Consider the following 22673-nt stretch of genomic DNA (forward strand, 5'->3'; position numbering starts at 1 on the left):
ACTCGGACTCCTCATCTTTTTTCTCCAGTCCTGATTAAGGGTCTCGGCCCAAAACATCGACTGTACTCTTTTCCGTAGACACTGCCTAGCCTGCTGTGTTTCTCCAGCACTTTGAGTGCGTTGCTTGGAGTTCCAGCATCTGCAGATTTTCTTTTGCCTATTTCTTACTCCCAGTTGCTCACATTTGACCCACATCCCTCCAAACCAGAGGTTCCCAACCTTTCTTATACCACGAACTAATACCATTAAGCAAGTGATCCGTGGTCACTAAGTTGGGAAACCCTGCTCTAAACCATTCCAATCCATGTACCAATCAAAATGTCTTTTTAATTTAAATATTCATCTCAGCTCTAAAGAATACTCACTTTCACCTCATTCCTCTCTTTAATGTCTCTTTTTCTCCTTTTCAACGTGGCAGGGGTTCTATCAAGGTCGTGATCTGCACTGGCACTCAAACTGTTTATTTTTATGGCAGATAAGTCCCTGCTCCTGGAACTCTCTGGCTGTTTTCCAACACTCCCCTGGCACGGCTTGGAAGATGGCTCCTCTGGGATGCAGCCCAGCACGTCCCTGTGGAGAACCAATTCCAGGCCAGTGTTGCTGCCTGAGGTTTTTGCAGGAGAAGGAACATCAGGATTTCGCTAGGGCAGAGGTCTCTGTAATTGAGCAATCGCATTCTCTCTCTCTCACTGGTAGGGAGAGTTCGCTGCCAATTCTCAAGCCATAAAATCTTGGAATAAAAAGCTGCGCAGCAGACTGTGATATTGTAATAACGACTGTTAGTCAGCCCTTTCATTGTGAAATGGGTGACTTCTGTCTGTCCCTTGTTAGTGAGAAATGTTAAACTGTCAGGTAAACAATATTTTTTGTTGACTGCAAATCATGGTCTCTCTTTGGGTGCTTTGCTATTGGTGTTGGTGGGCGATGATGCTTTTTTGCTGAAACGGGTGGGGGGAGCGGGGATGTTAACACATTGTTGCTTTTCTCTGGCTTATGTGGGGAGGGGGAGAGGGGGCTCTGGGGTTCTAATGTTTTTCTGTCATTCTTTCTTTCCAGATTCTTCTGTTCTTTGGGAATGCCTGCGAAGTAGGTCAGGTTGTGTATTGTATACGTTCTCTGATAATAAACGGAACCATTTGAACCATTCAGCCAATCAACCACCTCTGGAACCAGTCTGGTGAAGCCTTCATGCAGCCATTCTATATCACTCGGTGAGGTACGTTGGCCTGATGTGAGACTCCAGAATCTCTATTCTGAACTTGAAATGCAATTTTCGCATCTACGCATAGAGTAATACAGGCCTCTCATCCATTGAGTCTACGTCGACCATCAAGCTCCCGTCGACATTACTCCCATATTCCAGCTCAGGGTGGAGGATGGGCATTTGGGATGTCACTGGGAATGCTCCTAAGCCCCGTCTAATCAGAGGAACGAGCAGCTAATATCACAAGTTCTCTGGAACAGTCACACAAGGGAGCTGGAGGAGCTTAGCTAGTCCAGGACTAACATATGGAGGGAAATGGACCGTCAATGTTTCAAGTTGAGACCCTTCATCTGGACTCAAAGGCGTGGTGGGTTAGAATACAGAGAAGCCTGTCAGTTCTTGCCCCACCTTTTCCCTCCACCTTGTCATACTCACTGCCTCCCCTTTACCCTTCTGTCCAGACAAAGTACCTTGACTTGAAACATTGACTATCCATTTGCCTCCATAGTTGCTGCCTAGTCCACTGAGCTCTTCCAATATTTTGTGTGGTAATCAACAGCTCCCTCCCTCTTTGCCTCATAGCTCACGTTCTGCTGCATTTGTGGAAGAGTCTGTAGTTTCACGTTGGGCTGATAAGGTACTGCAGAACCTCAAAGTTGAAATGAATCATTCTCCATCGCAATGAACAACCTCAGAAGACAATATAAATCATGCTGATTTATTATCTCCATTCTCCTGCCTCTTCCCAATAACCTTTGACACCTTTACTAATCAAGATTGGGATGCCACAGTTAGTGGTTAGTGCGACACTATTACAGCTGGGGGGCGCTGGAGTTCAGAGTTCAATTCCGGCATCCTCTGTAAGCAAGTTTGCAGATTCTTTCCCCTCTGCCCCTGGATTTCCTCCGGGTGCGCTGGTCTCCTCCCGCTGTTCAAAGACACCAGTAAGTAGGTTGATCAGTCATTGTAAATTGTCCTGTAATTAAGCCAGGGTTAAATCAGTGGTTGCTTGGCAGCATGGCTTGAAGGCCCCAAAGGTACTGTTCAGATGTATCTCCAAATTAACCTCCACTTTAAACATACCGTAAGACTCAGCCTCCACAGACAGCATCTGTGACAATGAATTCCACAGATACACCATTGAATTGAATTGACTTTATTTCTTACATCCTTCACATACATGAGGAGTAAAAATCTTTATGTTACGTCTCAACCTAAATGTGCAATGTGTAATCATTGTAATTCATAGTAATTTATAATAAATAGAACAGTCAATGTAATATAGAGACAACTCAAATCAGAGTGAGTTCATCAGTCTGACAGCCTGGTGGAAGAAGCTGTCCCGGAGCCTGTTGGTCCCGGCTTTTATGCTGCAGTACCACTTCCTGGATGGTAGCCGCTGGAATAGATTGTGGTTGGGATGACTTGGGTCCCCAATGATGCTACAAGTCCTTTCTACATACCTGTCCTTGTAAATGTCCTGAATCATGCGAAGTCTATGACTACAGATAAGTTGGGCTGTCAGCACCACACTCTGCAGAATCCTGCGATTAAGGGAGGTACAGTTCCCATACCAGGCAGTGATACAGCCAGTCAGGATGCTCTCACTTGTGCCCCTGTAGAAAGTTCTTAGCATCTGGAGGCCCATACCAAACTTCCTCAACTGTCTGAGGTGAAAGAAGCACTGTTGTGCCTTTTTCACCACACAGCTGGTGTGCACAGACCACGTGAGGCCCTCAGTGATGTGGATGCCAAGGAGCTTGAAGCTATTTACCCTCTCAACCTCAGATCCATTGATGTCAATAGGGGTTAGCCCATCTCCATTCCTCCTGTAATCCACAACCAGCTCCTTTGTTTTTGCGACATTAAGGGAGAGGTTGTTCTCTTGACACCACAGTGTCAGAGGGAGTGTGGCCAGGAATTAATTGTTCTGGGAAGGTCCAGAGGTAATGAGGACATGGAGTGGGATTCTCCCATGCAATGGAGCTGAGGTGAGACAGTTTAGCACATCCTGATGAGTTTTCAAACCAACACTCACCATCTGAAAGTAGAACAGAAACAAAAAGAAAGAGGATTAAATAGTCTTAATGGAAATGCAAGAGACAGATTTCGAATCAAGTTCATAAGACAAGATATATTTGAATCTTGAGCAGAAAAAGATGCTGTTGCAGCAACTCAATGGTTCAAGCAGCATACATGGAGGGAAATAGTCAACATTTCGAGTCAAAACCCTTCATCTTGGTAGATGAAGGGACTTGACCCAAAATGTCAACTTTCCATTTCCCTCTATGAATGCTGCCTAACCCACTGAATTCCTCCGACAGCTAGATTTTTAAACAGTCTTAAACCAGGCATAAACATAAAATAAACATAGATTTAAGAATAAAAGATATAAAAAACAAAAATACTAAAATACTAACTCATGTGAAAGTTTAGCAAAAAGTTTCTCTCCCTCAGGGATAAGTGGATTTTATTTAAATGATTTAATCTTGACCCATAGTTTGGCCCTAGACATAATCCTTTCCGGGCTGAAGATGTTGATTGACGTAACAATTATGGCAACATTAATAGATATTAAGATCGTTATGCATCAGCTTTGACTTTCAAAATTGAGGATAATTCAATCTTAATGCGCAATTTTACCACATCCTCTAAAAGAACAGGGAGGTTAAGGATGAGCTTCTATTTTGCAAGACTAATGACAGTAGTTCATGGCAATTTACGTGACAGCTCTTCCTCACTGCCAGTTACTGGGAGATTTATACTTTAATGATGACAAGTACCATTAAAGTCAATATTATATTGGCAAAAAATTCTGGATCTACAACAATTAAATCGTAACTGGTTGAAAGTTTCCTTTGGGCTTGAAGTATGTCCCCCTTGAATAAATAAAGCATAGCCATGCATGGGTTGTGATTTGAAATTGTGCTGAATTGGAATCAAAATCAAATTCATTATCAGAGACTTGTACAACATGTAATTTACTGTTCTGTGGCTGCAAAAAAACTGCAAATAACATCACAAAAAAGTATAAAAATATGCCAATAGTGTAAAGAAACAGGAATAATGAGGTGGTGTTCATGGATTCATGGACCTTTCAGAGATCTGATGGTGCAGGGGAAGAAGCCGCTCCTGAATTGTTGACTGTGGGTCTTCAGGCTCCAACAACTTCTCCTCAATGTTGGTAACATGAAGAGGGCGTGTCCTGGATGGTGACCGCCTTTAGCTCCTGAGAAGCTGCTTCTTGACAATGTCCTCGATGGCAGAGAGGGTTATGCTCATGAAAGAGCTCTCTGAAAATTGTTGCAATCTAGCATTGCTCTGCTTCAGCAAGGCCTTAATATTACTTAAACCAAGGACTTTGTATTTCAACCTTTGTGCTGTATTTCAATAAACAATAAACGATCATAGAACATAGAACTTTACAGAACAGTACAGGCCCTTTGGCCCACAATGTTGGGCCAACCTTTAAACCTACTTGAAGATCAATCTAACCCTTCTCTCCTACATAGCTCTCCAGGACTCTATCGTGCATGCCCAAATCTAAGAGATTTTTCAATGCCTCTCATGTATCTGAAACAGGTGCTTCATCTCCCCATCATCAATCACCGACCTTCACTAATCTTATTTTCCTGTTGTACCCTCAACATTTGTCCACACCACCATTTCCCTCTCCTCACATCTGAGGACATTTACAATGGCCATTTAACCTAAAGCCAGCATGGTTTAGAGAGATAGGGGGAAACTGAAGCACCCTGTGAAACCAAGCTAAGTTTTTTGTTAACATAGAGAGTGATGGTGCATTAAACATCCTGGGTTGGTGGAAGAATTAGATACCTAAGGGCATTTGTGACACTCTAAGATAGGCAGATGAATGATAAAAAAGTGGAGGGCTATGTAGGAGGGAAGGATTGGATTGATCTTCAAGTAGATTAAAAAGTCTACATAACATTGTGAGCCACAGGGTCTGTATTGTGCTGTAATGTTCCAAAGGGAAACCATTCAAACTCCACAAAGACCATACAGGAGATCTGTACCGAACAGAGGTGGCCAGGACTGAGGTAACACTGCCTATCGTCACAGACACAGCTGGTAGCTGAAACGTATTGCACAAATTTTGCAGTGACATTAGCAACTTAAATTGCTTGCTGAGATGTTCGAAAGGGATGGAGCAAATGTGTGGACTTGAGAGCAAAGAGGATTTGAGAAGATGAAGGGCGGGGCTGGATGCCATGTGGCTGGTGGTTTGGGTAGATGCGGGGTGGGCAGTAAGATGAGGTAAAGCAGAGGATATTCAGAGGGAGGGTTGGGGGGGGACCTGCAACTAAAAAGCAAAATCAGATGTCCTCTGGGGGAGCAAAGTCAGTGCTGCTGGAGGTTCTCAGCAACTGTGGAGAGAAATGTATAGCCAATGTTTTAGGTCAAGACCTTTCTTATGGACTGAGGAGGGTTGGAAGGGCACTGTGGTGAACTACATATACCTGTCTGGACATGCCCCCCCCCCACCCCCCGCTGACTGCTCCTTTGGCTCCTCCCACGGACCCCGGTATAAAGGCGATTGGAGGCACAGCCCCGGCCTCAGTCTCCAGGATGTTGTGTGGTGGTCAATTGCTGCTTGTTCTTTCTTCCAGCTAATAAAAGCCTATATTTCGCCTCACGTCTCCGAGAATTATTGATGGTGCATCAGGCACAGATTTTCATCACATACCCAAGTGTGATGTTGATTTTGGGAATCATCTCCTCACTACAGAAACTACTCCCTGTCTAAGTTTGACTGACCATTTTGCTCTGATTGCATTGGTGCAATGCAAATATTTTAAGCAAACAGTGGGAATAATAATTCCTTCTCACATTGGCAGGATATGATTAACTGGGATTGGTGTTTTGTCTCCAGCTATTCACAACTTAATGATTAGGCTGATGTCACATTTCCAGGTTTGATGTCAGTTTCACACTGGGTGGGATTTGTGAATACAGAGGAGGTTGTGAAGTGATGTTTCAGGGAGATAAAAGGAATGACTAAGTAAGAACATGGCAGATTAAACCGTGTGTAGAAAAAAGATGAGATCATCCATTTCAGTGCACATTAAAGCAGTAAAGCAGAATAATCGGAACATTGTGAGAGTTTGGGCCAGTGTCCAAAGATGTACTTGCGTGATGTCATTGAAAGCCGACATCTGGATAAAGTAAACAAGTAGGAGGGAAAATGATACAGATGAGAAATTCTGCAGATGCTGGAAATCCAAAGGAACACACACAAAATGCTGGAAGAACTCAGCAGGTCAGGCAGCATCTATGAAAATGAATAAATAGTTGACGTTTTGAGCCAAGACCCTTCTCCTGAACTGGAAAGGTGGGGGGGGGGGGGGATGCCGCAATAAAAAGGTGGGGCAGGGGGAAGAACAATAGCTAGAAGGTGATAGGTGAAGACAGGTCGGTAGGCAAAGTTAAGGACCGAAGGGGAAGGAATCTAATAAAAGAGGGAAGTGGATTATGGGCGAAAGGGAAGGAGGAGGAGACCCAGGTGATAGACAGATGAGAAGAGGTAAAATAAGAGGGAAAATAATGTCTTACTGTTTAACCATATAACCATATAACAATCACAGCACGGAAACAGGCCATTCCGGCCCTCCTAGTCTGTGCCGAACTCTTAATCTCACCTAGTCCCACCTACCCGCACTCAGCCCATAACCCTCCACTCCTTTCCTGTCCATATACCTATCCAATTTTACCTTAAATGACACAACTGAACTGGCCTCTACTACTTCTACAGGAAGACCATTTTAGTGCAAGACCATTTGATTAAAGGATGAGGGAAGATTTATTACAATTGTATAGAGATTTGGTGAGACCACACCAGGAACAGTATGTACCGTTTTAGTTGCCTTACCTGAGAAAGGATGTACTAATCCCAGTGGAAATGCAACAACGGTTCACTGGACTGGTACAAGGATGATAGATTTGCCACATGAGGAGAGACTGAGGAGACTGGGTTGCTTTCTTTGGAGTTCAGAGGAATGAGACGACATCTCATTGGGCGCCATAGTAGAGTAGTGGTTAGTGCAACATTATTACAGCACAAGGTTCAGAGTTCAGAGTTCAATTCCATTGCCATCTGTAAGGACTCTGTATGTCCTCCTGTGACCAAGCGAGTTTTCTCCACATGCTCTGGTTTCCTCCCACAGTCACGCTGTATCTCAATAAATAAAAATAAATAAATAAGATTAACATGCTCGACACATGGAGGATGTTTCCCTGGATGAGGAGTTCAGGATCAAAGGACACAGTCTGAGAATATGAGTTAGGCTGTTTTGTCAGGAGATGAGCAGAAATTTCTTCGCTCACCTTGGGAATGCTCCACCTTGCAGAGCTGTGCAAGCTCAGTGCTTCTGCTCATTCAGTCAGAGACTGGCAAATTTCTGGGCATGAAGGGAACAAAGGAATGTCAGGATAGTGCAGTAAAATCTCTTTGAAGTGGAAGATCAGCCATGTTAGTAACTAGTGGAGCAGGCTTGAATATAGTGGGTACAGGCCCAGAGCCATCAAACACTAGGTTGTGTTGGTTGTTAACCAAATGACCACTGTATATTTTGATGTACATTTGCTAAATAAATGAATCTGAATCTGATTGAGGCATGAACACCTTTCAAGGAGATCTACATTATCCAGGACAAAGAAACCCAATGAATTGGCATCACATTAAACCCCCTTAGCACTCATTCCCTCTACCATGGGAGCACAGTGAATGAAATGTGTACCAACAGCAAAATGCCATGCAGGTTGTTTTGACAACACTGTTCAACCCTTTGTCTTATATTATCAAGGAGGACAAGGACTTTAGGCACATGGGAACATCACCAATTGCAGGTTCACCTTCATCACCCTGACCTGGACAAACTTCATTGTCGCTGGGTCTAAATACCCCACCAAAAACACTGTGGGAGCATGTTCACGAGAAGGAATGCAGAAAGTTCAAGAAATTGACTCACCTCCACCATCTGACAGGCCATTGGGAATGGGCTATAAACGTTGATCTTGCCAATGACGCACAGATCCCAAAAGTGAACTGAAGAATAACATTCATATCTTTGAGGACCTTTCTCAAGTCAACTCTTCCTCAGTGCCAGTAGCATTACACTGATGTGTATTTAGCTATGTCATATATGTATTTTATGCCAACCTGTACATCTATTGGATTACTTTTATCTTCTAATATTATTTTATGTACTGTATGTGAAATATGTACTGTGTTTTGTACCTTGGTCCCAGAGTATGTTGTTTCGTTTAGCTGTATAAATGTGTGTGCCTGAATGACAATAAACTTCAACTTAAACTCAATTTCACCAGGTTAAAAGGCGCAACCTATATGGAAGTGGTCTTATTACAAGAAAGTAAAAAAAGAATAATATTAATTATAAAATATTCAAGATTTATCAAATTAATAAGATTATTTCAATATGTAATTGCCATTACATTATTATGCAAAATAAACATAGAAACTGGGTGCAGTTGAAAACAATTGGTAACTAAATAGTTAAGGTAGATTATTTCTAGAGTGCATAAGACCCTGGTTTGTGCTCATTTCCGTGACCAACTAGAACTTAATTAGTGACGCAGAAGATGATTATAAGCAAACAAGGAACAAGAGTCACAGTGCAGATCACTAGAGCCCAAAGCTTTACAGCAAATAGAAAAAAAACAGACAGCAATAAACGTCCCTCAGGAAATTGGGCTGTAAATCTCTCACAGCTTCCAAGAGGCAGTTTCAAATTCTGTCGCTCGCGGTTCAGCAAGGAGAAGCTCATCCTGACCCGCATCTGAGAGCATCCATATCTTCCCCAAGTGGATGTCAGACTGAGCAGAAAACCTGCCATTCCTCAGGGCACCTGCCCACAGAAATGCCTATACCCTGCTCAGGCAAAAGAGTTGGCACCCAGTCAGACTGAGAACCCCAGCACTGGCCGAACAACAGGTAAGCAGGTCGTTGTTCTTCATTTGAAGGACCCTTGGTTTTATTTACCCATTGACCTTATAGAGAAGCTGCCAGAGTGAGTGTCAGTAACGTTATCCCTTTTTTCCTGGTTCCTGTTCATATTTTTCTGCCACATTTGATTTTGGTGGAAATCTGTGCCCTCTCTGCTCAAGTCAGGTCAAATTTACTGTCATTTAAGTATATAATCGTATATAACATATATAGCCACATAATATATAGAAACAAGACAACGTTTCTCTGAACCAGGGTGTTGCAATGTTGACCATTTAGAGTTGTGTAAAGTTATGAGCTTGAGTGGCAGAGATAGGGTGGATGCACACAGTCCTTTGCCCAGGGAAATAGAATCAAAAGCTGTAGGACATAGATTTAAATGGGAGGAGAAAGACTTACAGACAATCTAAGGAGCAAATTCTTTATGCAGAAGATGCATGAAGAGGTTAAGAGGAATTTTTTTAGCCAGAGAGTAGTAAATCCGTGGATATATTTAAAGCGGAAGTTGATAGTTTCCTGATTGGTCAGGGCATCAAGGGATATGGCAAGAAGGCAGGTTGATACGGTTGAGTGGGATCCAGGATCAGCCATGATGGAATGGTGGAGCAGACTCGATGGGCTGAATGGCCTAATTCTTCTCCTATGTCTTATGGTCTAATGGGACTGAGCTGCCTGAGAAACTGAGTGAAGCAGTCACAATTACAACATTTAAAAGGCACTAGTACAGCTACAGGCTCATGATTTGGTAAGGGAAGTGGGACTAACTGGTCAGCATAGGCAAGTTGTACCAAATGGCCTGTTTCCATGCTGAATTGCTTCATGGCTTTACTAAGTTACTTTTGTTCAGGCTTAACCTTCATTGATCTATTGTGTGTACAGATTGGCTCAATATGAAGGAATTACTGTCACACCTGTTTGAGGATCTGTAAGTTTTATTTATTAAAGTTATATTTTTGTACTTATCTTTAATTTTATTACTGGTGTGTGCACAATGAAGAATAGATTAATATTTAAAATGCCAAAGATAAAATCAGTACAATCGCTAAAGAAAATTAAGGTACATTTCTAGAATATCTTCCTCACTGTACTAAAGCCACAAAGGGTTGCAGTGTGGTACCTTCTATAAACCAGCAAACTGTATCACTCATTTGGGAGAACTTAGACCATAAGATATAGGAGCAGAATTACACTGCTCAGCCGATTGTATCTGCTCTGCCATTTGATCGTGGCTGATCTATTTTCCCTCTCAAACCCATTCTCCTGCTTCCCCCCCGTAACTTTTGACACCCTGACTAATTAAGAACCTTCGCCCACCGCTATAAATATATCCAAAGACTTGGTCTCCACGGCCATCTGAGGCAATGAGTTCCAGATTCATAATCCTCTGACTAAAGAAATTCTTCCTCATCTCAATTCTAAAGGGACACCCCTCTATTCTGAGGCTGTGCCCTCTGATTCTAAACTCTCCCCGAGAGGTCCTTGTCTCTCATAGAAAGGAAACGTCCTCCTCACGTCCACTCTAACTAGGCCTTTCAATATTTGATAGGTTTCAATGAGATCACCCCTCATTCTTCGAAACATGAGCGAGTGCAGGCTCTGAGCCGTCAAAAAATGCTCTAGGAATAGATAGAGGCAAGATGCTGAGAATAATTCTCCACCCACCTGGGTCAGACTTCCTTTAAAAGATAGCATCTCTCTAGCCATGTAGTAGACGGTAATTTTCGTACTGCTCTGGAGTGTCAGCTTAGGTTTTACCACTGCAGAAGGAATGAAACAGAAATTAAATTTCTTGTCCCAGAGTCAAGATAGCACCCTGGCTAAACCACAGCTGATAAATCTATTGTGTGCATAACTCAGTGGTATACTGTAATTATAATCAGAAGCACGGAAAAGCACAAACGGTGAGTTTTCACTTTTCACACTGTGTCTAGACAGTTGTACAGGCATTCTTGAAATAAGAATCTCAGGATGTGAATTGGACACAGGTAAAAATGGCATGTCAGAAATTGTAGAAATTCTCAGAAAGGCTAACTTCCCTTCACCAGAGCTGATTGTAAAACATAGACTGTATAGGGTTCCCAAACTTGGCAAGGTCATCAAAGGACAAGAACAAGAACAGCATGACATCTTTATAGAGGAAGTGTACCCAGGATTTTAAACTAACTTACGTCAATGATTTGAGAGTCAATGGGCTTTAGCACAAGCACGTCATACTCCTTGGGGTGATTTTCTTCCATGTCCTCTACCAGAACAAGTGCTATATTTCCCTTAAGGTTTAAGGCTTTGTGAATACATTTAATGCTTTTTGACTGTTTACAGAAAAATATCATTGACATGTGTGAAAGAAAAATCCTGTAAGAATAGGTCTTGTAAAAATCTAACAAAAAAAATCTGCTAAAAAACCTTCAGTAAACTCCACTATCTACAGACTCACTTTCAAGGACTCTACAACTCATGTTCTCAGTATTACCGGTAGCTACTTTTTTAAAATTTATTTTTGGTACAATTTGTGCTTTTTTGCACATTAGATACTTGTCAGTCTTTGTTATGTACAGTTTTCATCAGTTCTATTGTATTTCTTTATTTTCCTGTAAATGCTTGCAAGAAAATTAATCTCAGGGTACGATATGGTGACATATGTGTACTGTACTTTCAACTTTGAAATAGTGACTATTTAAAAACACTATTAGACATATATTAGATTAATACAGTAATAACTTTCAAAGAACAAAAATGTCTCTCACTTAAGAAGGAAGGACACTTAGATTGCCAAATTGACAGCCTCCATTGTGTAAGTATTACCAAAGTATTATCACTTAGAGTGCTAATCTAAAATTCACCATCACAAACAACAAGATATTTCCCAAGTAAGTCTTTTAGAGTGTCATATTAACATAGTGGGTTAGCATAATGCTTTATGGTGGCATCTGTAAGATGGGGGTTCAATTCCCACCGTGGTCTGTAAGGAGTTGGTATATTGTCCCCGTGACTGTGTGGCTTTTCTCCAGGTGCCCTGGTTTCCTCCCACAGTTCAAAGGGGTACGGGTTATGGTTAATAAATTGTGGCATGCTATCTTGGTGCCGGAAGCACGCTGGCGTCTGCAGCAGCACATCTCAGCCTGTGTTGGTCATTGACGCAAAGCAACGCTTTTCACTATACGTTTCGATGTACATGTGACGAATAAAGCCAAGATTAATATTAATCTTTTTATTGTTATTCTGGTTGATGAATATCAGCAAGGATGCATGAGAACAATCCTATGAAATATCCTTGTGGGATCTTTGAGATTTAGCTCAGAAAAGACAGAGCCTCTGTTTAATTTTCCACCTAGAACAGAGCAGCAATTTCCCTCACTATTGCAGTAACATGGCAGCCTTGATCTTGTGCCCATGCCACAAAATCCCTGAATCACATGAAGACTCAAATTTTGATGGAGGCTATTCAGCCATTTTAGCTCAATGAGAGTAGATAGTTCTAGTCTGCCACCCTCTCCCTGTGGCCCCAAAAGTTCCTTTAAGGTACTTACCCAGCAGCCATTTTAACACCATGATTTAATCTATCTTCACTTTACACCTGTACATAAAATCATCTCTTCATATCACTCTGGGTTCCTTACCCAGCCAATTTCATTGTTAAATGCCAGGAAGAATGTGGTTCACCTGCCTCAGTGACTATCATCTAGAAGCATTTTGTTCCACTGTGATGAAGTGTTTTGAGAGGTTGTTGAAGAAATATAATAAGCAACTTGGATATGCTCCAACAGATCCAAGGCTGATGCCATCTCATTGACTCTTCACTCAACCCTGGAACATCTGGACAGCAAAGATAGATACATCTGGATGCTCCTTATCTACTACAGCTCAGCATTCAATACCATCATTCCCTCAAAATTAATCAACGAACTTCAAGACCTTGGCCTCAATACCCCTTTGTACAATTGGATCCTTGATTTCCTCACTTGCAGACCCCAGTCAGCTTGGATTGGCAACAACATCTCCTCCATAATCTCCAAAAACAAGGCTGCATGCTTAGCCCCCTTCTCTACTCACTTTACACTTATGACTGTGCAGCTAAGCACAGCTCCAATGCCATATTTAAGTTTGTTGATGATGCTATTGCTGTTGGCCAAATCAAAGGTGGTGACAAATCAGCACATAGGAGAGAGATTGAAAACCTGGTGCCATAGCAACCACCTCCCAGTCAATGTCACCCCAGACCTCTGGTTTCCTCCTCCTAAAGTCAATAATCAGCCCCTTGGTCCTGAAAGGGTCAGAAATATTAAATTCCTAAGGTTTATTCATTTCAGAAAAACTGTCCTGGACAAAGCACTACAGCTCCTCTACTTCCTTGCAAAGATGTTGGCAAACTTCTATAGATCTGTGGTGGAGAGTATATTGGCTAGTTGCATCACGGCCTGGTATGGAAACACCAATGCTCTTGAATGGAAACTACTATAAAAAGTAATGGATATGGCCCAGTCCATCACGGGTAAAGCTTCCCCACCACTGAGCACATCTACATGGAGAGATGAGCAGGAAAGCATCATCAGGGACCCCCACCACCCAGGACATGCTCTCTTCTCACTGACGTCATCAGGAAGAAGGCACAGAAGCCTCAGCACTCACACCACCAGGTTCGGGAAGAGTTATTCTCTCCAAGCATCAGGCTCTTGAACCAGTGGGATAACTTCACATACGTCATCACTGAACTGTTCCCATAATTTATGGACTCACTTTCAAGGATTCTTCATCTCATGTCCTCAATATTTATTTCTTATTTACTTCTTACTATTATTATACTGCTACTCTATACTATATTATCACCCTATAACTACATTACTATATTATTACTATAGTAATAATTTATTATTATTATACTTTTTTTCTTTTGATTTACACAGTTTGTTGTCTTTTGCACGTTGGTTGCTTGTCCGTCCTGTTGGGTGCAGCCTTTCATTGATTCTATTATGGTTCTATGATTTACGAGGAAAACAGATCTCACGGCTGTATATGATAAAATACATCTACTTCGATAATAAATTTACTTTGTACTTTATGCTTTTTTTGCCTCCACCAATGGGAACAGTCTCTCTCCATCCACTGGGTGCAATTTATACGTTTTTTTGTGTGCCGGGGGGGTGGAAGTTGAGGTTTGATGTTCTCATGGCTCACACGATTCGTTTTTCTGAGTGTGGGGGTGGGGAGTCATTGCAATTTGTAAGTTTTATTGTGCTCGGGAGAGGTTGATGTTTTTCTTTGAATGACCTCCATGGTTTTCTTTGTTTTGTAGCCATCTGGAGAAGACGAATCTCAGAGCTGTAAGCATACTTTGATAATAACAGGTCGGCTGGTGGCGCAGTGACATCAGCGCTGGACTCCGGAACGGAGGTTCCCGGGTTCGAATCCAGTCGGGCCATTCCAGAGTACACTTTCCATCCGTGCCGGGTTGAGTGTTGAGCTCGCAACTCGACCTCAATAAAACAAAAAGAAAAATACTGCGAAATGTCTGTGTGAGGAGTGGCGCGCCACACAGTCTTTCGTTCCACGCCTCGTAAGGCGTGAAAATGCTCTACGCTGGTCTCTCAGGCCTGAGTCACCATCTTCATCATCATCATCGATAAGAAATGAACCTTTGAATACAGTTACAGAGTAGTGCAGATCGGCAGTGCAGATAGACAATAAGGTGTGAGCCATGACATGGTGGACTCTACAAGAGGTCACTTCAACAGTCTTTTAACGGCAAGACAGAAGTTATCCTTGAGCCAGATGGTACGTGCTTTCAGGTTTAAGCACTTCACACCCATTGGAGTTGGGAGAAAAGAGAGTGTCTGGGGTGGAACAGCCTGGATTGCAGAGTACAGACAGCTCTGTTATAATGTGAGTAGTTCCAGGTCATAATTAGTTATTATGTGATTGACAGATTAGGGAACGCTATTTGCATTCTGTAGGCTGCTTTGGTTATTATCTGCAATCTGGAGGAACTCTACAGCTCCGGCAGCAGCCATGGACGGTAATAACAGTCGATGATCTGGGCCGACGCCCCTCATCAGGACTAGTACAAAAGGGATGTAACAAGATCACTCCACGGATGACTGGCTAAGTCCTAATGAAGGGTCTCACTCAACATTCCCAGCATCTTCAGAATCTTTTGTGTCATCGGTCATTACAGAGCCGTAGTCAGGAAAATCTGCGCCATAAGGGCAACGCCTGCTTTGTCTGCTAGAAGGTGACTTTCTATAAAACAGGATTTCCCATTGCAGCAGAACTACCCATATCATGCACGAGGAGAAGTTGCAAAACTTGGATTGATCTTTCAGGAAAGATAAGGACAACCTAATCAAAGTATATAAAGTTATGAAGGGCATAGATACAGTGGATAGGCAGTCTTATTCCCAGGATAGAACTGACAAAACTACGGGTTAAGGAAAAAAGGGGAAAGTTGAAAGAATAATAAGAAAGAAAGAATTATTTTAACACTGCCTCAAATGCACTGCCAGGGGAACTGGTGGGAAAGATTCAACAGCAACATTTAAGAGGCACTTGGACAGACATACTGTAGGGCCAGGCAGGGAATAAAGGGAACTAGATCACTTGCAGCCAGATGTGCAGTTTAAATGAGCATCATGTACAGCACAGACATAATGAGCCAAAGGAATCGCAAGTTTGTGGTGACATATATATACTCTGATAATAAACTTTACTTTGAACTTTGAGAGTGAAAGTACTCCGGGACAGACCAAGTGGACTGATTGTGTTGTAGATAATTCTGAGCGCTTCTCACTAACCATACAATCTGCTGTGCCAACCCTTGCAATTTCAACCTCATTTATAACAACGTATTCAAAGTGCATTTAATATCAAAGAATGTATCAGTGACACAACCTCGAGAGCTGTTTCCTCACAGGCAGTCATACAGCAAGGAACCTGAAAGAACCCAATTAAAAATAATAAAGACCAACCCCCAATGCGCACAGAGAAAGAGAGAAAATAAACAAATGCGAACCATGGAAGCTAGTAACAACAGCATTCTGAACCCAGCTGAGTCCTTAGACCCACATCCCTGGAGCAGCCCGTAGTAGGCCCAAAGCCTCGGTGCTCAGTTCCTCATATTACAGACATCCCACCTCTCCTGGAAGATCCGGGAGTCTCCCGCATATTGATAGCGGCTCCCTGATGCCCGCAAATCATATACAATATCCCGGAAGTCGATTTTTTTTGAGAGGGAGATGGAGAGGGAGAGGGAGAGGAAGAGCGAGAGGGAGCATCCTGATTGGTCTCTCTTCGTGCTAAGTAGACCTATCAGTTTTCTCTGTGGGCAGTCTTTACAGTCGACCTCTCTCTTTCTTTCATTGTCCATCAGTTCAGTTTAGTGTCCTGCAGCGCCATGGCAGAGTGTTCCAAAAATATATATAAAACGTACTTCACCCCAGACTACATTAAACTGTACCCCTGCCTAATAGGGGTCAAAAATAATGACAGTGTTGCTCGCTGCACTGTTTGCAACAGTGACTTTTCTATTGCCCGTGGTGGGTTAAATGACTGTAAAAGACATGTTGAAGTGAGTTTAACAGGTGTCATTTGTTCATTAGCATAGCTAACGTTATTTAAACTAACTGGCTAGCTGCTAAGGAGCTACTCCATTGATGTCCTACGTGATGAGGCCAAACTCCCTGTAGACTTGCTTAAAGTTGTAATAGAATAAAAAAATGACTCCATGATAATATAAGTACATATTTTAATGTCACATTTTCTGCATATACCCAACTTGGTTTACAAATTAGACAAAATCACTAAACGAAGTATTACATACACCCTTGGAGGTCAGCCGGGGGGGGTGGATATGGGGTTGCGGGGGGCGGTGGTACTACCTCCCTGAAATGAGTTTTTGCAGGGTAGGATGTCTGCTATTAGCGGGGCAAATTTCTACCAAGTCCGCAGGCATGAAGCACAGCAGCCAGGGCCAGTCTCATAACCTTAGCATTGCGGAAGAGAGGAGCCCCCACTCTCACCAGGCCGGTGTTTAAATTGTCTGAATCTTGCACCAGGACCCAGGCCTCGTTGCGGCAAATTGCTCTGGGAGATTCTGGTCAGTGTTCACAATGTGGCGGGACGGTCCTAGGTGCTGACGCTCTGCAGTGTGGACAGTGTGTTTCTTATACAAAAACCTTCATAGACAAAGAGGGACCTCATTGAAACTTTCAAAATTCTTACATGGCATGCGACCCTGGATGCAGGGAGAATAGTTCTCCTGGATGAGAACTGTAGAACCAAGTCTCAAAATGGAAAGAAACCCATGTAGACCTGAGATGAGAATTACTTACTTCACTTGGTGGTGAATCTTTGGAACTTTCGGCTTGGGAGAACTGAGTTTATTCAAAACAGTGGCAGATAGCGATAAACACAAGAGATTCGACAGATGCTGGAAATCCAGAGTAACACACACAAAATGCTGGAGGAACTCTGTAGGTCAGGCAACATCTAAGGCGAGTGTAATACATGGAACTATTTCTTCCAGAGCAATGACCACCCCCCCCCCACCCTTAGAACTACGTATTGATCTGTTGTATACACATTGTCATTGTTCTCTCTGTCTCTCTCACTGCAATGTGAATACACCAGTTAAAGCCATCTCTCGCGTCCATACTTTTATTTAATATGTAGTTGTGCACAGACACAACAAACTAGCTACGAGTACGAACCTGAATGTCAGAAAGTAATGTTAATTGCACCGACAGTTACAGCCCGATTATGGGACTAAACAGCGAGAGTTAGTACAGAGAAGGTCATCACAGACACTAACAAAGGCATGAGCACAGCACAGTAATAGAGAAAGGCATGCTGAATTTAAGTGAGAATAATGTGGCAATGGCTTCAGTCGGGAAAGTTGACAAAATTGATAGTGTTAATAAAGGCTGAATATATTAAGACGGATGAACTGTATTGTAACGCAAACAATGCGGAGGAGCAAAAGAAAGCCCTTACACTCCTTAGCTTAATGGACCCAAGAAAGTACAGTCTCTTAAGCAACCTGAAAAGCCAGCAAGCAAGACGTTTGATGAAACTGTTACAATTTTACAAAATCACTTGAGCCCTAAACTGTTGGCAATAGCTGAGAGATTTAGATTTTACAAAAAGAACCAGTCAAAAGATACAAGTTTTTCTGAATACACTGCAGAACTGTGCAAACTTTCCCAGTACTGTAACTTTAGAGATGGGCTTTCTGATGCATTAAGGAACAGGCTTGTATGTGGCTTGTATAGTCAAAGTACTCAAACGAGGCTACTGGCAGAAAGATAGCTAATTTTAGAATGGGCATTCCGCTAGATTCTGCAGTAAAGGGTGCAGCAGAAAAAAGCTATTATAATTTGAAGTGCACAAAATGTCCCTGCACGGCACAAAAAACCAAAAGCCAATGTGGCAAGTCCTCCCATCATGCAAATGACTGTTGGTTCAAAGAAAAAATCTGCAGGAAGTGTCACAGACAAGGTCACATGGAGAGAGTGGGCAAGGCAGACAAAAAGCACAATCGAGTGAAAAGTCCCAAACACAAAACTAAGCAATGCATAAAGTTACCGAATGTAAAACAGAATCAGACAACATAGAGTCTGACAGAGGTGAACTGTCATGCCTAGAACTGCACAGTATAACTGAAGCAGATCACAGCAGATTGCAACATCATCTGGATCACAACAGATGTGTTCAGTGTAAAACCGAAAATGGAGCTAGATACAGGATCAGCTTTGTCCATAATTCCAGAGGCTGACTACAACAAACTGTTTTCTAAGATACCATTAGAGAAGACTTCAGCGATGCTAAAGACTTACACAGGCAAAAAAGTGTCTCCCAGAGGCAACGGAAAGTAAATGTGGCATATGGAGGCCAAACACAACAGTCAGAGCTTTATGTAGTGAAAAGTGGAGAGATAGCACTTTTCAGATATAAATGCCTGAGAAAAATTCTACTAGACTGCCACTCAGTCAAAGGTCTCAATGTGGCATCAACGGGCAACTGCAGCCCAAACAGTAGCACGAGCCAGAGGCTGAGAAGGTGTTTGTAAAGGGAATAGGTAAACAGAGCAAAGACTTGGCAAAAAGCTGTTCGGGAAAATGCACCCCCACAGGCGCCATTGCACCTCTGGGAGTGGCCATCTACACACTGGAAGGGTACATAGTGAGTTTGCTGGCCCATTCATGGACTCCATGTTCCTGATTGCTGTGGATGAGGTTATACCAATGAAGTCGACCACCTCAGCAAAGACTGTCCCCACTCTGAGGACTATCTTCACCAGAAATGGCTTACCTGAACAAATTGCGAGTGACAACAGACCACAATACATGTCAAAATAACTCCAACTGTTTACGAAGAAGAAACGGCATCGGACATTTCAAGTCAGCTCCTCACCGCCCAAACAACGATTGGGATAGCTGAAAGGTTTATCCGAGCATTCAACAAATCCATTAAAGCGATGGAGAAGGAGCACAAGGTGGACAACTTCCTCTTTGTGTATCTGAACTCTGTTCATGCATTATCTCAGATCTCGCATAGACCTCCTGAAACCAGATCCACGTAGGAAAATGCAGAATAAGCAGTTCAGCCAGTTGCCAAGTGAAGCAGCAAGGAGCTTTTAGACCGGGCAGGAAATCCTAGCATATGATTACCAAGAAGACAAGTGGACACCCGGTAGGATAGCACCAAGTACTGGACCACTGATGTACATAGTGGATGCTGGAGATGAGACATGGAGACGTCATGTGGACCAGATGCTGGATGCTCAACTAAAGAACACACCTGAGTCGACTGCATCCACCATGACACGTTACAGCCACCGGACTTACCTCTCAGAGATGATGTCACTGACAACATCTTGACACCGGAAACCAACAACGTTGTCTTCGACAAGATACCTACCAAACTCAGTGCTACTCCACAGATCCAGAGGCGCAAGGAGAATGTTATCATCGACAAGACACCTACCAATACCAATGCCACTCCATAGGTCCGGAGGCACTAACCTGAAAGAGATGGTGCAATACCCAAAAGACTGCATCTTTAGAATTGTAAAGTTAGTGATAGACTGCTACTGTGAAAGCACGTTTATTTGGATATGGGTTAATGAAAGGGAAATTGAATGTTCTGTACATATGCAGTCTTATGTTGCATTAATCTAAAGAGGGAAGATGTGTAATGCATGGATCTATTTTTTTAGAGCAATGACTCCCCTCCCAAGACCAAGACCAAGGAGATGGTGGTGGACTTTAGGAGATCTAGGCCTCATATGGAGCCAGTGATCATTAATGGAGAATGTGTGGAGCAGGTTAAGACCTACAAGTATCTGGGAGTACAGTTAGACGAGAAGCTAGACTGGACTGCCAACACAGATGCCTTGTGCAGGAAGGCACAGAGTCGACTGTACTTCCTAAGAAGGTTGGCGTCATTCAATGTCTGTAGTGAGATGCTGAAGATGTTCTATAGGTCAGTTGTGGAGAGTGCCCTCTTCTTTGTGGTGGCGTGTTGGGAAGCATTAAGAAGAGGGACGCCTCACATCTTAATAAGCTGGTAAGGAAGGCGGGCTCTGTCGTGGGCAAAGTAATGGAGAGTTTAACATCGGTAGCTGAGCGAAGGGCGCTGAGTAGGCTACGGTCAATTATGGATAACTCTGAACATCCTCTACATAGCACCATCCAGAGACAGAGAAGCAGTTTCAGCGACAGGTTACTATCGATGCAATGCTCCTCAGACAGGATAAAGAGGTCAATACTCCCCAATGCCATTAGGCTTTACAATTCTACCGCCAGGACTTAAGAACTTTTTAAAAGCTATTATTAATGCTTTTTGAGATAGTGATTTAGATGCATATCATATTTTTTTACTGAGTTAAGTATTGTATGTAATTAGTTTTGCTACAACAAGTGTATGGGACATTGGAAAAAAGTTGAAATTCCCCATGGGGATGAATAAAGTATCTATCTATCTATCTATCTATCTATCTCCCGTTAGCACTACGTACTGATCTGTTGTCTGCGTGTGCACTGTTGTCTACATTTGCGCATTGTTCCCTCTCTCTCCCTCACCGCAAAGTAAACACACCAGTTAAAAGCCATCTCCCGTGTGAGTGCCTTTATTTAATATATATATGTACACAACAGGGAGGAGTAAAGAGACTGCACTTTGGGCCGAGACCCTTCATTAGATCCTGATGGAGGGTCTCGGCCTGAAACATCGACTTGTTATTCCGCTCTGTAGAGGCTGCCTGGCCTGCTGAGTTTCTCCAGGATTAGATAGATTTCCGGATGTTAAGGAAATGAAGGGATATGGGGATAATGGCGGACAATTGAGGTAGAAAATTAACTATGATCATGATGAATGGCAGTGGCAGCCTGAAGGGCTTCACGGCCTACTCCTGCACTTAACGTATTTGTTAATGATGCTTTTGTTGTCATGTATGAGCCTGGTTACCCTGGAAACACAATTGCAGGTTGCATGAACTCAAACGCATTAGTGTCAAAATCAACAGCATGTCCAAAACCAATACAACTCATTAATATAATAATATATATGGGAAAGGTTTCACTGCTGATGCAGTGGTTTCTCTGTAGCTGCAGTGTGTTCGGGTTATGTCTGGAGATAACGAGGGCTTTGGAATGTGCGGTGTCCAAGGAGGCAAGGTTCTTCTTTCTTGTGTGCCCAAGAGGGAGGAATTTGCAGGCTTTTGTTCGGTAGAAGATGGAGAGAGAAGGTTGTAGACTGCAGGACTGAGTGGACATGGGCTCGGGAATCAACGACTCCCAGGGGAAATCAATGGAGAACAAACTGCCAGGAAAACCGTGAGCTCCAACATGCACATTAGATGGTTTCATTAAAATGGGCCCTTTTCTTTTTATCTTCTTCACTAACCCTCTAGTCAAATTAAGAATTATAAAGCTAAATTGTTTAATTGCATATGGTGTACTGTTTGTTATTTCGTGATACTGCTTTGTAACAGTGGAAAACATCATGCAGTATCCACACAACGAGATTTCACAAGTTTGACAGGCTGGAGAGAGTCTTCCCCTAGACTAACACCGTCGACCAAACCTAGGGTTATGCGGTCTACTCCGCACTTAGCATATTTGTTAAAGATGCTTTCGTTACCATGTATGAGCCTGGTTACCCTGGAAACACCATTTGGCCAGAAGACAATCGCTGGTATGAAGACCAATTGCAGGTTGTGTGAACTCGAATGGATTAGCGTCAAAAGCAGCAGCACGTCCAAAAACAATACAACTCATTAATATAATAACAGTTATGAGCCAAAAAAAGTCAAGAACATTGAAATTAAAGCATGCCCATGTTTTTAAAATTGCCAATCACTTTGTGCTTGTTTATTCATAAGAGAAGAAACAATAATCTGGAAAACGTTATTTTCATTCAATTAAATTTTGCAAAACGTTGCTGTTCTTCTCCTAATCACCAGGCATCGGGTGCCTGTGGCAACTTATCAGAAAG

The 22673-nt window shown here is 42.6% G+C and overlaps 1 protein-coding gene across 2 annotated transcripts in view; it reads left to right on the forward strand.

Moving 5' to 3' along the window:
• The first annotated feature begins 8873 nt into the window (after positions 1–8873).
• Positions 8874–22673, forward strand: part of agtr1a (angiotensin II receptor, type 1a) — a 39574-nt gene continuing 25774 nt past the window's right edge. The window contains exons 1-2 of one of the 2 annotated variants that reach the window (XR_012098436.1): positions 8874–9176; positions 12953–14008. The gene's annotated coding sequence lies outside the window, so the exon portion shown is untranslated. Of the gene's footprint in view, positions 9177–12952; positions 14009–22673 lie in introns of those variants that run through there. The other variant, XM_073041553.1, reaches the window with a different exon arrangement.

The sequence above is a fragment of the Hemitrygon akajei genome, chromosome 3, assembly GCF_048418815.1.
Source record: "Hemitrygon akajei chromosome 3, sHemAka1.3, whole genome shotgun sequence".
Taxonomy (NCBI): Eukaryota; Metazoa; Chordata; class Chondrichthyes; order Myliobatiformes; family Dasyatidae; genus Hemitrygon; species Hemitrygon akajei.